The sequence below is a fragment of the Anolis sagrei genome, chromosome 9, assembly GCF_037176765.1.
Source record: "Anolis sagrei isolate rAnoSag1 chromosome 9, rAnoSag1.mat, whole genome shotgun sequence".
NCBI lineage: Eukaryota > Metazoa > Chordata > Lepidosauria > Squamata > Dactyloidae > Anolis > Anolis sagrei.
This window is the reverse complement of record NC_090029.1, coordinates 34,180,439-34,194,499: the sequence shown is the minus strand read 5'-3', so window position 1 is coordinate 34,194,499 and position 14,061 is coordinate 34,180,439. Positions and strand designations below refer to the sequence as shown.

General features: G+C 46.3%; 1 protein-coding gene across 2 annotated transcripts in view; it reads left to right on the top strand.

Moving 5' to 3' along the window:
- The first annotated feature begins 228 nt into the window (after nucleotides 1–228).
- Nucleotides 229–14,061, top strand: part of MINAR1 (membrane integral NOTCH2 associated receptor 1) — a 41,300-nt gene continuing 27,467 nt past the window's right edge. The window contains exon 1 of one of the 2 annotated variants that reach the window (XM_067471447.1): nucleotides 229–842. The gene's annotated coding sequence lies outside the window, so the exon portion shown is untranslated. Of the gene's footprint in view, nucleotides 914–14,061 lie in introns of both variants that reach the window. The other variant, XM_067471446.1, reaches the window with a different exon arrangement.

Here is a 14,061-nt window from a genome sequence, read left to right as displayed (position 1 = left end):
CAGACCTCACAACCTCTGAGGATGCCTCCCATAGTTGCAGGTGAAACGTCAGAAGAGAATGCTTCTGGAACATGGCCATACAGCCTGGAAAACTCACAGCAAGCCAGTGATTCCGGCCATGAAAGCTTTCGACAACACAGTATGGGAAGGCTTGGGAAAGAGGCTCCTTTCCCTTGCTGTGGAGTGCTGCTGATTGCTGGAGCATCCTCTGCCAAGTCCTCTGCATTGTTGTTGCTAACAGATGCTGGGAAGGTGGCTTTCGGGAAGCCTTGGAGTGCTGGCCAATGTTGTTGTTGTTTTCGTGAGCCGGGCAACTGAGCCAAGAGGGTCCCAAATGGGGTCGGGACGGAGCCAGAGTCGGAGGAGCAGCAGTGGGGCAGATCCAGCTCTCGAAAGGATGCCTTGAACTCCGTGGGCGTTACTTTCGAGTAAACGGGGCTGGGAGTCAGGCGGGGCCTGGCTTCAGTTGGGGGGGGGGGGGCTTTTGGTCCCTCCCCGGCTCCTGCGTTGCTCTGGACCGGTGGAAGGAAGGATGGATGAGGCGGCTCTGTTTGGCCGGGAGAGGAAGAGGAAGCAGCTTGGAGTGGGATCTGGAGGATTCGGGTCCCCAAACAAAGAGAGCCGGAGGGAGGAAGCAAGGCAGGGCTAGCACCAAGGACAGCTCCCTCTCCATCCCAGAGAGAGGAGAGCACTGCCTGCTTTTGGTTTTGCTTGAGCCTTCCCGGTCGAAGAGGGGTCGCCATGGGGGTCCTGCTTGGGGGGCGCCTCTTCTGCCTCTTCCTCCTCCTCCTCTTCCTCCTCCTCGTCGCCAAGTCCCAGCAGAGGCAGAAGAAGAGCTGGAGGTGAGCGAAAGAAAGAAAGGAAGGAAGGAAAGAAGGAGAAGAGCAAGCCAAGACGCATCCAGATTCCAAAGGCAAGTCAGGGAAGCAGCAAAAGGAGAGACCTGAGCTGCCTTCCTTCTCTGATTGGGGAAATGAATGGGTTGCTCAGCTTGGGGGGGGGGTGCTCTTGTCCCTTTAACACTGTATTTCTCAACCTTCCCAATGCCACGACCCCTTAATACTGTCCCTGATGTTGTGGTGACCCCCAACCATAACATTATTGTAGTTGCTACTTGGGGGAGGGGGATGCCACCAACTCTTAATATAGTCCCTGATGTTGTGGTGAGCCCCAATCATAACATTATTTTAGTTGTTACTTGGGGGAGGGGGAGTGAATACCACAACCCCTTAATACAGTCCCTGATGTTGTGGTGACCCCCAACCATAACATTATTTCAATTGCTACTTGAGGGATGCTCTTGTCCCTGAACACTGTGTTTCTCAGCCTTCCCAATGCCACCAACCCATAATACGGTCCCTCATGTTGTGGTGACCCCCAACCATAACATTATTGTAGTTGCTACTTGGGGGGGGGGGGATGCCACCAACCATTAATACAGTCCCTCATGTTGTGGTGACCCCCAACCATAACATTATTGTAGTTGCTACTTGGGGGGGGGGATGCCACCAACCCTTAATACAGTCCCTCATGTTGTGGTGACCCCCAACCATAACATTATTTCAATTGCTACTTAAGGGATGCTCTTGTCCCTTTAACACTGTGTTTCTCAGCCTTCCCAATGCCACAACCCCTTAATACAAACCCCCATGTTGTGTTGACCCCCAACCATAATGTTGTGATGACCCCCAACCATAACATTATTGTAGTTGCTACTTGGGGGGGAATGCCACAACCCCTTAATACAGTTCCTCATGTTGTGGTGACCCCCAACCATAACATCATTTTAGTTGCTACTTGGGGGGATGCTCTTGTCCCTTTAACATTGTATTTCTCAACCTTCCCAATGCCACGACCCCTTAATACTGCCCCTCATGTTGTGGTGACCCCCAACCATAACATTATTGTAGTTGCTACTTGGGAGGGGGGGGGGGTGCCACCAACCCTTAATACTGTCCCTCATGTTGTGGTGACCCCCAACCATAACATTGTTGTAGTTGCTAATTGGGAGGGGGGGGGTGCCACCAACCCTTAATACTGTCCCTCATGTTGTGGTGACCCCCAACCATAACATTGTTGTAGTTGCTACTTGGGAGGGGGGGGGGGTGCCACCAACCCTTAATACTGTCCCTCATGTTGTGGTGACCCCCAACCATAACATTATTTTAGTTGTTACTTGGAGGGGGGGGGAGAGTGAATGCCACAACCCCTTAATACAGTCCCTGATGTTGTGGTGACCCCCCAACCATAACATCATTGTAGTTGCTACTTGGGGGGGAATGCCACCTTTCCTTAATACAGTCCCTCATGTTGTGGTGACCCCAACCATAACATCATTTTAGTTGCTACTTGGGGGGATGCTCTTGTCCCTTTAACACTGTGTTTCTCAACCGTCCCAATGCCACCAATCCTTAATACAGTCCCTCATGTTGTGGTGACCCCCAACCATAACATTATTTTAGTTGCTACTTGGGGGGAGGGGGGGATGCCACCAACCCTTAAAACGGTCCCTGATGTTGTGGTGACTCTCAACCATAACATTATTTTAGTTGCTACTTGGGAATGCCACCAACCCTTAATACAGTCCCTCATGTTGTGGTGACCCACAACAATAACATTATTTTAGTTGCTACTTGGGGGGGGGGGGGGGGGAATGCCATCAATCCTTAATACAGTCCCTCCTGTTGTGGTCACCCCCAATCATAATGTTATTTTAGTTGCTACTTGGGGGGAATGCCACCAATCCTTAATACAGTCGCTCATGTTGTGGTGACCCCCAACCATATTATTTTAATTGCTACTTGAGGGATGCTCTTGTCCCTTTAACAGTGTTTCTCAACCTTCCTAATGCCCTGACCCCTTAATGCAGTCCCTGATGCTGTGGTGACCCCCAACCATAACATTATTTTAGTTCCTACTTGGGGGGGGGATGCCATCCACCCTTAATATGGTCCCTGATGTTGTAGTGACCCCCAACCATAACATTATTTTAGTTGCTACTTGGGGAGAATGCCACCAACCCTTAATACAGTCCATCTTGTTGTAGTGACCCCCAACCATAACATTATTTTAATTGCTGTTGGGGAGGGGGGGATGTCACCAACCCTTATTACAGTCCCTGATGTTGTGGTGACCCCCAACCATAACATTATTTTAGTTGCTACTTGGGGAGAATGCCACCAACCCTTAATACAGTCCATCATGTTGTAGTGACCCCCAACCATAACATTATTTTAATTGCTTTTTTTGGGGGGGGGGATGTCACCAACCCTTATTACAGTCCTTGATGTTGTGGTGACCCCCAATCCTAACATTATTTTAGTTGCTATTTAGGGGAATGCTCTTGTCCCTTTAACACTATGTTTCTCAACCTTCCTAATGCCATGACCCCTTAATACAGCTCCTCATATTGAGGTGACACCCCCCCCCCCACCATTTCCATTGCTACTTCATAATTGTAATTCTGCTACTGTTATGAATCCTAATGTAAATATCTAATATACGAATGTATTTCGTCCACCGAACCAAATTTGACACAAATACCTGATATGCCTAAATTTGAATACTGATGTGGTTGAGGTGGGATTGATTTTGTCATTTGTGAGTTGTAGTTGCTGGGATTTATGGTTCACCTACCATCAGAGAGCATTCTGAACTCCACCAATGATGGAATTGAACCAAACTTGGCATATAGAACTCCCACGACCAACAGTAAATACTGGAAGGGTCTGGTGGGCATTCATCTTGAGTTTGGGAGTTGTAGCTGCTGGGATTTATAGTTCACCTACAATCAATGAGCATTCTGAGCCTCACCAATGATGGAATTGAACCCAACTTGGCACACAGAATGCCCATCACCAAAAGGAAATACTGGAAGGGTTTGGTGGGCATTGACCTTAAGTTTAGGAGTTGTAGTTCACCTACATCCAGAGAGCACTGTGGACTCAAACAATGAAGGATCTAGAACAAACTTGGCATGAATACTCCATATGCCCAAATATGAACACTGATGGAGTTTGGGTCAAATAGACCTTGATATTTGGGAGTTGTAGTTGCTGGGGTTTATAGTTCGTGTGTTCAAAGATCAAAGGGCATTCTGAGTTGCTGAGATTTATAATTCACCTACAATCAAAGAGCATTCTGAACTCCACCAATGATGGAATTGAACCAAACTTGGCACACTGAACTCCCATGACCAACAGAAAATACTGGACCAAACTTGGCACGAATACTCAGTAAGCCCAAATGTGAACACTGGTGGAGTTTGGGGGAAATAGACCTTGTCATTTGGGAATTATAGTTGATAGGATTTATAGTTCACCTAAAATCATAGTGCCCCTTGAATCCCACCAATGACAGAATTGGTCCAAACTTTCCACACAGAACCCCCATGACCAACAGAAAATACTGATGGTCTTTGGAAACTCTTCTGACATCCCCTCGTGACCCCCCCCCCCCCAGGGGTCCCAACCCTCAGGTTGAGAAATTTACTGGAAGACTTCAGCCAGGTTGAGAAGCAAAGCTGCTGAAATGTCCCCTCGGGCCCCTTAAAGGTGTCAACCTGGCCTGTTATGTCACCTGAGGTTGAAGGTTGGAAGAGAGAGATTTGTCAATGGGCCCCAAAGAAAGAAGGGAGGGGCTTGGCCATACCTTGCCATGCCATGCCAACCGTGGAATACTGGAAAAGGATACTAGTCTTGTGGAAAAGGATACTAGTCTTTCACAGCTGGAATCACTGGGTTGCTGTGAGTTTTCCAGGCTGTATGGCCATGTTCCAGAAGCATTCTCTCCTGACGTTTCACCCACATCTATGGCACGCATCCTCAGAGGTTGTGAGATCTGTTGGAAACTAGGCAAGTGGGGTTTATATATCTGTAGAATAATTTCCAGGGTAGGAGAAAGAACAATTGTGTGTTGGAGGCAAGTGGGAATGTTGCAATTGGCCACCTTGATTAGCATTGAATAGCTTGGCAGGTACAAAGCCTGGCTGCTTCTTGCCTGGGGGAATCATTTGTTGGGAGGTAATTTCCAGGGTAGGAGCCCCTGGTGGCACGGTGGGTTAAAGCACTGAGCTGCTGAGCTTGTTGATTGAAAGGTCGCAGGTTCGATTCCGGGGAGCGGCGTGAGCTTCCGCTGTCAGCCCCAGCTTCTGCCAACCTAGCAGTTCGAAAACATGCAAATGTGAGTAGATCAATAGGTACTGCTCCGGCAGGAAGGTAACGGTGTTCCACGCAGTCATGCTGGCCACATGACCTTGGAGGTGTCTACGGACAACGCTGGCTCTTCGGCTTAGAAATGGAGATGAGCACCACACCCCAGAGTCGGACATGACTGGACTTAATGTCAGGGGACTACCTTTACCTTTACCTAATTTCCAGGGTGGGAGAAAGAACTCTTGTCTGTCTGAGGCAAGTGGGAATGTTGCAATTGGCCACCTTGATTAGCATTGAATAGCTTTGCAGGTACAAAGCCTGGCTGCTTCCTGCCTTAGGAATCCTTTGTTGGGAGATGTTACTAACAAGTAACATATCAGACTACATAGAGAAGCCATTGAAACCTACAAGTACGTGGACAATTTCAACAGAAAGAGGAAACCATGAAAATAAACAAATGTATTGTCGAAGGCTTTCATGGCCGGAATCACTGGGTTGTTGTAGGATTTTTTGGGCTGTATGGCCATGGTCTAGAGGCATTCTCTCCTGACGTTTCGCCTGCATCTATGGCAAGCATCCTCAGAGGTAGTGAGGTCTGTTGGAACTAGCCCTAGTTCTGGGCTGTGTGGCCCTGGTCATTCCACAGAAACCCTTTTTCCTAGTTCCAACAGACCTCACTACCTCTGAGGATGCTTGCCATACATGCAGGCGAAACGTCAGGAGAGAATGCCTCTAGACCATGGCCATACAGCCCGAAAAAAACCTACAACAACCCAAAATAAACAAAATCTGGCTACCAATATTTAAAAATAAAACCTCTAAAATCAGGAGGGTAAATAAAGAGTAACACTCAAAAAAGAGGGCAATTCCAGACAGGAAACTATGAGGGCAAGCTAACACCTCCCAACAAAGGATACCCTCAGGCAGGAAGCAGCCACCTTGAAGCTGAATGGCTATTCAATGCTAATTAATGTGGCCAATTGCAACATTCACACTTGCCTCAAGCAGACCAAAGTTTTTTCTCCCACCCTGGACATTATTGCACAGATATATAAACCCAACTTGCCTAGTTTCCAACAGACCTCACAACCTCTGAGAATGCCTGGAATAGATGGGGGAGAAACATCAGAAAAGAATGCTTCTGGAACATGGCCATACAGCCCGGAAATCTCATAGCAACGCAGACACTAGTCTTCCTTCCCCTTCCTTCCATCCTTCCTAAGCCTCCAGGGAAAGGAGCCATTCACAAAGTGCTACCAACAACTTCTGCAAGGATGCTTCTTTACTGCCTGCCTTCCTGTTTGTATGTGTCTCCTAAAATACATGGGTTTTCTCCAGCCAGAAAGACCCTTCCCTGCCTTAGGAGTACAGCCCACAGCCCTTGCCTCCGACCCGAATTCGAGGGGAGGGCCTTTGCTCCCCCAAAGGAGAAAGAATAAATCATCAAGAGGGGAGGCTAGAAGACCTTGAAGCCTGGGACAGATGGTGGGAATCATCCAGCCTGGTTGAACAATGGTGGTGATTGGATTGCTGTGAGTTTTCTGGGTTGTGTGGCCATGTTCCAGAAGCATTCTCTCCTGACGTTTCACCCACATCTATGGCAGGCATCTTCAGAGGTTGTGAGGTCTGTTGGAAATGAGGCAAGTGGGGTTTATATGTCTGGGGAATAATGTCCAGGGTGGGAGAAAGAACTCTTGTCTGTTTGAGGCAGATGTGAATGTTGCACTTGGCCACCTTGATTAGCATTGTATAGCCTTTCAGCTTCAAGGACTTGCTACTTCCTGCCTGCAGGAATCCTTTGTTATGATGTCTTAGCTGGCCCTGATTGTTTCCTGTTTGAAATTCCCGTTTTGAGTAGGAGAAAAAAACTCTTGTCTGCTTAAGGCAAGTGTGAATGTTGCACTTGGCCAACTTGATTAGCATTGAATAGCCTTTCAGCTTCAAGGACTTGCTACTTCCTGCCTGAAAGAATCCTTTGTTGCAATGTCTTAGCTGGCCCTGATGGTTTCCTGTCTAAAATTCCCATTTTGAGTGGGAGAAAAAAACTCTTGTCTGTTTGAGGCATGTGTGAATGTTGCACTTGGCCACCTTGATTAGCACTGAATAGCCTTTCAGCTTCAAGGACTTGCTACTTCCTGCCTGCAGGAATCCTTTGTTACGATGTCTTAGCTGGCCCTGATGGTTTTCTGTCTGAAATTCCCATTTTGAGTGGGAGAAAGAACTCTTGTCTGTTTGAGGCAAGTGGGAATGTTGCATTTGCCCATCTTGATCAGCAATGAATAGCCTTTCAGCTTCAAGGACTTGCTACTTCCTGCCTGCAGGAATCCTTTGTTATGATGTCTTAGCTGGCCCTGATGGTTTCCTGTTTGAAATTCCCATTTTGAGTGGGAGAAAGAACTCTTGTCTGTTTGAGGCAGGTGTGAATATTGCACTTGGCCACCTTGATTAGCATTGAATAGCCTTTCAGCTTCAAGACTTGCTACTTCCTGCTTGCAGGAATCCTTTGTTACGATGTCTTAGCTGGCCCTGATGGTTTCCTGTTTGAAATTCCCATTTTGAGTGGGAGAAAAAACTCTTGTCTGTTTGAGGCAGGTGTGAATATTGCACTTGGCCACCTTGATTAGCATTGAATAGCCTTTCAGCTTCAAGACTTGCTACTTCCTGCTTGCAGGAATCCTTTGTTACGATGTCTTAGCTGGCCAGGATGGTTTCCTGTCTGAAATTCCCATTTTCAGTGGGAGAAAGAACTCTTGTCTGTTTGAGGTAAGTGGGAATCTTGCACTTGGCCACCTTGATTAGCATTGAATAGCCTTTCAGCTTCAAGGACTTGCTACTTCCTGCCTGTAGGAATCCTTTGTTATGATGTCTTAGCTGGCCCTGATGGTTTCCTGTCTGAAATTCCCATCTTGTCTGCTTGAGGCTATGTGAATGTTGCAATTAGCATTGAATGGCCTTGCCTTCCACAACACAATGTTGATGATGGTGGTATAAACATTGAGTTGAGTGCGCTAGCTGGTTCTGCTTTGCATTTCGGTTTGCATTGTCTTGTCGAAGTGGGATTTGGAGAGACGTATGTTTCAGAATCTTCTCATTCCAGGCAGCTTGAAGTCTCTTGTGTCTTGTCACATTGCTGCAGATTACTTGTATTTTTTAAAATTAACTTTGATGTGTTTTGATTAATTTTGGAGTGGCTTTCCTAGTCCCTGTGTGGTGGAACTCTGCCTGCTTCTGACCGTGATTGTAAAATAAGAGTCCCATTTCTAGAGTGTGTATGTATGCGAGAGAGAGAGAAATGCAGCCATAAATCACACCATCTCTGGTGTTTTTATTGCTGCCGCTTGCAGTCTGACCTCCAACCCCCATCTACACTTGTAGATCGCCAGCCTAATGCAGGGTTTTAGTTACATAACCAAAGAATAATGGAGAAACAGGGGCAGGTGCATTGGAATTGTGTCTCTCGAACAACCATCATGGTTGAAACTTAAGCAGAAACTGGGTAAGGAAGTGTTGATGACTTCCAAGTCATCCATTCTCCTTGGAAGCTGTTGTGTAAGGGAGGGAGGAGGCTGCAGCTGTGTGTTCAACACAACCTTGCCTTTACAGCAGTGGGTCTCAACCTTCCTAACGCTGCCACCCCTTAATAGAGTTCCTCATGTTGTATTGACACCCAACCATATAATTATTTTCATTGTTACTTCATAACTGTCATTTTGCTACTATTATGAATCATAATGTAAATATTTGATATGCAGGATGTATTCTCATTCATTCTCCCACTCAAAACTCGAATTTTAGACAGGAAACCATCAGGGCCAGCTAAGACATCGTAACAAAGGATTCCTGCAGGCAGGAAGTAGAAAGTCCTTGAAGCTGAAAGGCTATTCATTGCTGGTCATCGCTGGTCAAGATGGGCAAATGCAACATCCATTTCCATTGCTACTTCATAATTGTAATTCTGCTACTGTTATGAATCCTAATGTAAATAAATATCTAATATGCGAGATGTATTTTCGTCCACCGGACCAAATTTGGCACAAATACCCAATATGCCCAATTTTGAATACTGGTGGGGTTGGGGGAGAGGGATTGGTTTTGTGATTTGAGAGTTGTAGTTGTTGAGATTTATAGTTCATCTACAATCAAAGAGCATTCTGAACTCCACCATTGATGGAACTAAACCAATCCTGGCACACACACAGAACTCCCATGACCAACAGTAAATACTGGAAGGGTCTGGTGGGCATTCACCTTGAGTTTGGGAGTTGTAGTTGCTGGGATTTATAGATTTATGTGTGCCCAAATCTGCATACTGATGGGGTTGGGAAGGGAATTGATTTTGCCATTTGGGAGTTGTAGTTGCTGGGATGTATGGTTCACCTACAATCAAGGAGCATTCTGAACTCCACCAATCATGGAACTGAACCAATTTTGGCACACAGAACTCCCATGACCAACAGAAAACTCTAGAAGGATTTGGTGGGCATTGACCTTGAGTTTTGGAGTTGTAGTTCACCTACATCCAGAGAGAACTGTTGACTCAAACAATGATGGGTCTGGACCAAACTTGGCACGAAAAGTCAATATGCCCAAATGTGAACACTGGTGGAGTTTGGGGAAAATAGAATCTTGACATTTGGGAGTTGTAGTTGCTGGGATTTATAGTTCACCTACAATCAAAGAGCATTCTGAATGCCACCAATGATGGAACTGAACCACTCTTGGTACATAGAACTCCCATGACCAACAGAAAATACTGGATGGGTTTGGTGGGCACTGACCTTGAGTTTTGGAGCTGTAGTTCACCTACATCCAGAGAGCACTGTGGACTCAAACAATGAAGGATCCGGACCAAACTTGGCATAAATACTCAACATGCCCAATTGTGAACACTGGTGGAGTTAGGGAAAAATAGAATCTTGACATTTGGGAGTTGTAGTTGCTGGGATTTATAGTTCACCAAATAAAAATGGAGCCCCCGGTGGCACAGTGGGTTAAAGCACTGAGCTTGTTGACCCAAAGGTCGCAGGTTCGTTTCCGGGGAGTGGCATGAGCTTCCGCTATCAGCCCTGGCTTCAGCCAACTTAGCAGTTCAAAAACATGTAAATGTGAGTAGATCAATAGGTACTGCTCCGGTGGGAAGGTAACGGCACTCCATGCAGTCATGCCGGCCACATGACCTTGGAGGTGTCTATGGACAATGCCGGCTCTTCAGCTTAGAAATGGACATGAGCACCACACCCCAGAGTCAGACACGACTGGACTTAATGTCGGGGGACAACCTTTACCTTTTTTACAATCAAAGAGCATTCTGAACCCCACCAACAATAGAATTAGACCTAACTTTCCACACAGAACCCAGATGACCAAGAGAAAATACTATGTTTTCTGATGGTCTTTGGCGACCCCTCTGACACCCTCTCGTGACCCCCACAGGGTCCCGACCCCCAGGTTGAGAAATGCTGCTTTACAGAAAGTCAGGTTTGCATTGAGTATACAACAGCAATGTTCATCAGTCTATTTGTTTGGATCAATGTTTGGAAAGATAAGCGAGCCACAATACAGAGTGTTTGCTGTCTAATCCCCTCCCATTTTCAATGCAATTTCGTAGTAAAGTACTTCATGGAGCTGGTGAATAAACCTCCTGCAAATAACATTCTTTCGTTCCCAAGCTATGTGACATTGTTTCAGTGCCCCCTCACCCCCCATTGGCTTGAGAAGAGTGAATAAAAATCACATTAAGGAGGCAGCTTGCCAGCAAAGTATCTCATAGAATCATAGAATCATAGAATCCAAGAGTTGGAAGAGACCTCCTGGGCCATCCAGTCCAACCCCATTCTGCCAAGAAGCAGGAATATTGCATTCAAATCACCCCTGACAAATGGCCATCCAGCCTCTGTTTAAAAGCTTCCAAAGAAAGAGCCTCCACCACACTCCGGGGCAGAGAGTTCCACTGCTGAACGGCTCTCACAGTCTTCCTAATGTTCAGATGGAATCTCCTCTCTTGTAGTTTGAAGCCATTGTTCCGCGTCCTAGTCTCCAAGGAAGCAGAAAACAAGCTTGCTCCCTCCTTGCCCCTGGGTTGAGATACACAGAGATGTTAAAAGCACAAGGCCAGCATAGATGCTATTGCCACACAGGCTGGTTGGGAGCAGTAATATATCTTTGGAATAATGTCCAGGGTGGGACTTTTGTCTACTTGAGGCAAGTGTGAATGTTTCTATTGGCCATCTTGATTAGCACTGAATGGCCTTGCACCTTCAAAGCCTGGCTGCTTCCTGCCTGGGGGAATCTGTTGTCGATGAACCAATGTGGACACAGCATATTATTTGAGAACACAGAAATGTTGGACCGCTCTAACAACCACCATGTCAGACTACACAGAGAAGCCACTGAAATCTACAAGCATGTGGACAAGGCAGATTAAGAAAAGTTGAACAAATAGGCATCATTTATCCAGATGGAGAACTTGGGGATTGGTCAGAAGATAGAAATTATGGGTTTATAGCTGAATGCTTCGCTGGCTTCTTCATCAGGAAAAGATGTTCAGAGCTATCCAGGCTCTGAAGAAAAAAGGCAATCTTAGAGTCTGGATTACTGTGAGCTGTTTTGTGTGTGTGTGTGTGTGTTGTGTGTGAGTGTGTCAGAAGCGACTTGAGAAACTGCAAGTCCCTTCTGGTGTGAGAGAATTGGCCGTCTGCAAGGATGTTGCCCAGGGGACACCCGGATGTTTTGATGTTTTATCATCCTTGTGGGAGGTTTCTCTCATGTCCCCGCATGAGGAGCTGGAGCTGATAGAGGGAGCTCATCTGTGCTCTCCCCAAATTCGAACCTATGACTTGTCAGTCCAGTCCTGCCAGCACAAGGGCTTAACCCACTGCGCCACCGGGGGCTCCTGCTGTGAGCTTTCTGGGCTGTATGGTCATGTTTCAGAAGCATTCTCTCCTGATGTTTCACCCACATCTATGGCAGGCATCCTCAGAGGTTTTGAGGTCTGTTGGAAATGAGTCAAGTGAGGTTTATATATCTGTGGAATGGGTTTGCTGTGAGTTTTCCTGGCTGTGTGGTCATGTTACAGAAGCATTCTCTCCTGATGTTTCACCCACATTTATGGCAGGCATCCTCAGAGGTTTTGAGGTCTGTTGGAAACTAGGCAAGTGAGGTTTATATATCTGTGGAATGTCCAGGGTAGGAGAAAGAACTCTTGTCTGTTGGAGGCTAGTGTGAATGTTGCAGTTGGCCAGCTTGATTAGCATCAAATGGCCTTGCAGCTTCAAAGCCTGGCTGCTTCCTGCCAGGGGGAATCCTTTGTTGGGAGGTGTTAGCTGGCCCTGATTGTTTCCTGCCTGGAATTCCCATTTTTTTGAGAAGCCATTGAAATCCACAAGCCTGGGGAAAATTTCAACAGAAAGGAGGAAACCATGAAAATGAAAAAAAAAATCTGGCTACCAGTGTTTAAAAACTCCAAAATATGAACAGTAAATAAAGAACAACACTCAGAAATCAGGGAATTCCAGACACGAAACAATCAGGGCCAGCTAGCACCTTCCAACAAAGGATTTCTTCTGGCAAGAAACAGCCAGGCTTTGAAGCTGCAAGGCTATTCATAATAATAATAACTTTATTTTTGTACCTCGCCTCCATTTCCCCAAAAGAACTTGGGGCAGCTTACATATGGCACAATGTGCATGGTACAATGCAAGAAATAAACATACAATACAATAAAACCACAGCATATAATGCCATTATTTCAATTTTAAACTGCGTCTAATGACCTATGATGAGAACGGTTGTAAAACATGGCCAACCGTAACCAGGAGCAGGGGAATGGGATAGTGCAAGTTGTAGCTCATGAACTAAGGAAGGGGACGAAAGTGCAGTGCTGTCATTAACTGGGGATGATTGGGGATAGACATTCTCAAAGGCTTGTCCAAACACCCAAGTCTTCAATGCTCCTTCAATGTCATTTTGATGCTAATCAAGCTGGCCAATTGCAACATTCACACTTTCCTCAAGCAGACAAGAATTCTGTCTCCCACCCTGGACATAAACCCCACTTGCCTGGTTTCCAACAGATCTCACAACCTCTGAGGATGCCTGCCATTGATGTGGGTGAAACGTCAGGAGAGAATACTTCTGGAACATGGCTATAAAGCCTGGAAAACTCACAGCAACCAACACTCATAGAATCAAAGAGTTGGAAGAGATCTCATGGGCCATCCAGTCCAACCCCATTCTGCCAAGAAGCAGGAAGGCTACATTCAAAGCACCCCTGACAGATGGCCATCCAGCTTCTACTTAAAAGCCTCCAAAGAAGGAGCCTCCACCACACTCCGGGGCAGAGAGTTCCACTGCTGAACGGCTCTCACAGTCAGGAAGTTCTTCCTCATGTTCAGATGGAATCTCCTCTCTTGTAGTTTGAAGCAACCAACATTCATAGAATTATAGAATTGAAAGAGACCTCATGGGGCGTCCAGTCCAACCCCCTGCCAAGAAGCAGGAAAATTGCATTCAAAACACCCCCGACAGATGGCCATCCAGCCTCTGGTTAAAAGCCTCCAAAGGATGGAATCTTCTTTCTTGTAGTTTGAAGCCATTGTTCCACTTCCTAATCTCCAGGGAAGCAGAAAACAAGCTTGCTCCCTCTTCCCTGTGGCTTCCTCTCACATATTTATACATGCCTATCATGTCTCCATTCAGCCTTCTCTTCTGCAGGCTAAACATGCCCAGCTCTTTAAGCCGCTCCTCATCGGGCTTGTTCTCCAGACTCTTGATCATTTTAGTTTAATTGGCTCCTCCCTTTGTAAGGATATGGGAAAGAAGAAACCAATTCTTGTTACTGTACAATGGATTAGACTTTCCAAAGCCCATTTAAGCACATTTTCTCTTCCACTGGATCACAAAAGGAACT